The sequence below is a fragment of the Alligator sinensis genome, unplaced genomic scaffold (assembly GCF_000455745.1).
Source record: "Alligator sinensis unplaced genomic scaffold, ASM45574v1 scaffold67_1, whole genome shotgun sequence".
NCBI lineage: Eukaryota > Metazoa > Chordata > Crocodylia > Alligatoridae > Alligator > Alligator sinensis.
This window is the reverse complement of record NW_005842111.1, coordinates 1,744,440-1,747,657: the sequence shown is the minus strand read 5'-3', so window position 1 is coordinate 1,747,657 and position 3,218 is coordinate 1,744,440.

The following is a 3,218-nucleotide window of genomic DNA, read 5'->3' as shown; positions in this document are numbered from 1 at the left end:
AGTGAAGGTATGTCATATCCATTGCTCTCCCTCCATCCACAAGGTCTGTTACCTTATCACAGAAGGAAGTCTAAGAAATCAAGTCAAGAAGGAAATCCTAAAAACTGAACAGATTGATTGAGGATCAAATTCTTGACAATTTACATCTGCACTGCAGAATTTAGTGTTTGACTGAAACACCTTTAAATGAAATAAATTGGCTATCAGAAGAATTTGACTACAACAGTACACAGTTCAGAAAGTTAATTGGTGCTGCTTCTCTAAAATGCAAGTTAGACTTACTATTAGTCAGGTTACTCTGGATTTACACTGGTAAAAATTAGGTGAGAATCTGCTTAACAGTGATACAAGCATCAAGCAAGTATTAGTGTCTGTATTTTCATTTATGACTTTGTTCCCTTTCCATTACACAAGCCACCTAAATATCAGTTTCTTTACCTTTCAGTTTTTGTTTCATACTCCACACTAGTATCACTTATAGCTGTTCTGCCATTTTATGGCTGATTTATTATAAGGTTTTCGTTTTAACATAGAAACAGAAAATGGAAACTGTTATGGGAGCTGTTCAAAGAATCTGTATTTATATTATGTGCTCTGTAGACTGCTACTCTCTATGTCACTATGGTTACAACTATAAAAATAAAGAAAAAACCCCCATTGTATCAGGTAAAAATGAACCAAAGCCATAAAGGATTGGAGAATAATGATCTTTTTATAGCCTTATTTAAAAGAAAAAAAAGTCCCAGCTGGTATAGGACATCATCCAAATGAGACAATATCTGACTGTAATTACTTCAATAAGATATAATATAGTATGAGTTATAAGGTTTAATGATACACCTGGGCTTTAAAACCTGGAAAGGTGAATTTATCTGTCATGGCAAATAGGCTGTAGGTTTTTTTTTTTAAATGGCCCTCTTGCTAGAAGTAGGAAAAAATACAGAAGACCTGAGGATAGGCTGGTGATCCAGGTTGACCTTGATAGGCTTAGAAAGTGGGCAGATAAACACCTGATGACATTCAATATGGAGATTTTCTGCATCTGTGAACACTAGTATGTATCACTTCTAGTAAAGGTTTCAGACATTAATAGATATTCCAGTTTCTTTCCTTGATTTATTTGGGAAAAAATTCAAGATAAATCTTTTCATATAGTAAAATAATTTACAAAAATCTTGATAAGCAAGAGTTGGGGGTTGGGAAAGAAGAGGTACAACTGTAGGAAAAATCCAATACAGCAACATTTTAAAATATTAATCAGAAGGTTGATGGCTGCACTTTTTTTCTTCTCTCAGAATACCTTCTTGCTGGATCCTGACCTCTCTGGGATGGGATATGTGCGGGCTGGGAGCGGTCCGAGGCCCTTGGGGGTTTTCCGTGTGGCGGGCTGTGGCCAGCAGCCCGGACACGCCGGGTCGGGGAAAGCAGGCGGCACGCTAGAATTAGGCATGGACGCTTAGTGGTTGATTTAAGATTATTTTACTTACACCGAAGATGGTCGCGGTGCAGGCAGGAAAACTTGCTTGAGTTGCAGTTACAGACAGAAAAGAAGAGAGGCGGACTAGTGTTCCTTCCCATGAACCTTCTAGCCCAATCTGGTTGAAAGCTCTAAACCGCGAGCCCATCGTGTCAACCGAAGAAAGTAACTCGAAGCAAAGAGCTCTGAATACACTCACATGAAGTTTGCTAGGCTCCGTGGAACTTGTGCACAGGGAAGGGTACATTGAGGGATCAGGCAGCGACGGGGAGAGGCGAGAGGCTGATCAGACCCCTATAGCCAGCTCTAAGGTACACGTGCTGGGTCCAACAGGCTCTGCAGCGCACCTAGAGTTCTCCTCAAGATGTTTACGGAGTCCCCCCTTGCAGGGTTCTCCTCCAGAGATCTCCAACTTGGGAGGAAACCACTCAAGCCTCTAATACGGCTAGCAAGCCAATCACTATCCGCCACGTGGGAATAATTTAGAACTGGCCAATAGCGGGACACAAATTTGTATATGAATGGCAGGAACTCCTTGCACCGTGCATTTCTCTTTTGCAACCTAGAATTGCACCCTGCAAAGAAAGCTACGAGTGGCGGGAAATAATTTAGCAGTGCCGAAGCGCACACAAACAAAAATCACACCCTTGGGTTGTGACAGGATAGAGATGATGTGGAAGGTTTTTTCATAAAAGACTTTGTTAAGATGCTTCCTTTGAAGTGCTTGTTGGAGCTCCAGCTCAGTGATGACTGTGAAGCTTAAGCTGAGCTAGGCCTACTCACAAAGTTAGAATACACAATATTGAAAATGAAAACACCTGAAAAATGGTGGTTCAGGGATGTCATCCCTGACTCATTACAGCAATGTGTCTTAAGTGACAAGTGGATTGGAAAGTTGTTACAAGCAGTTTGTGTGACCCACAAGAAAATTGCAGTATCCCTAAAGTAGAATCAGGAGAAGATGGACAAGGAACTAGATCTGTTGCTTTGACCCAAGGAGTGGGAAGTTGGGGACTGGGTCATGTATTGATTCCTGATTTTGGTCACCTTTGCTCCCATATGGAAGGGTTCAATGTATATTATTAACAAGGCTAGCCCCATCATGTATCAAGTGGAAACCCACGATGCAAAAATCCAGAAATAGTTCTACCCCTCACAGTTAAAAGAATGGAAGGGAAGTTAAAAGAAAGTTTGTGATTATGCTGTAAGGCCTCATGTTTTTGTGTTATGTTTTTCAGGTATTATTCAGATGTATCCTCTGTGTTTAAAAAATTCATACCACTGCTAGTACTTATACCCCTGGTGTGAGGAGACACCCAAAAAGAAGAATGCCAAGGAGACTTCCACTTGGGATTACCTTTCTATGAGTAAGGCTGTTAATGTTGCATTGTACTCCATTATTGTTGAATAATACTAGGGCTGTCAATTAATCACAGTTTATGTGTGCTATTAACACATTAATGTATTGTATATTAATGTTTTAACATGCGTTAATCGCTGCTGGTGCTGGGGTGAAAAGTGGCTCCTCCCCCTCTCTGCTGCAGGCCTGCCTGTGTACTGGGGGAAAAGTAGCCCCTTCACCCTTGCTCCTGCTGGGCTGCACACACACACATATGCATGTGGCTGACAAGCAGTCAGGCAGGGTTCTGGGAGAAGACTAAGCAGCTGGGTACAGGTAAGCATATGGGGGGGGCAGGGTTGGAGGGCCAGGTCTTGGGGTTTGTATATATATGTGGGGGGG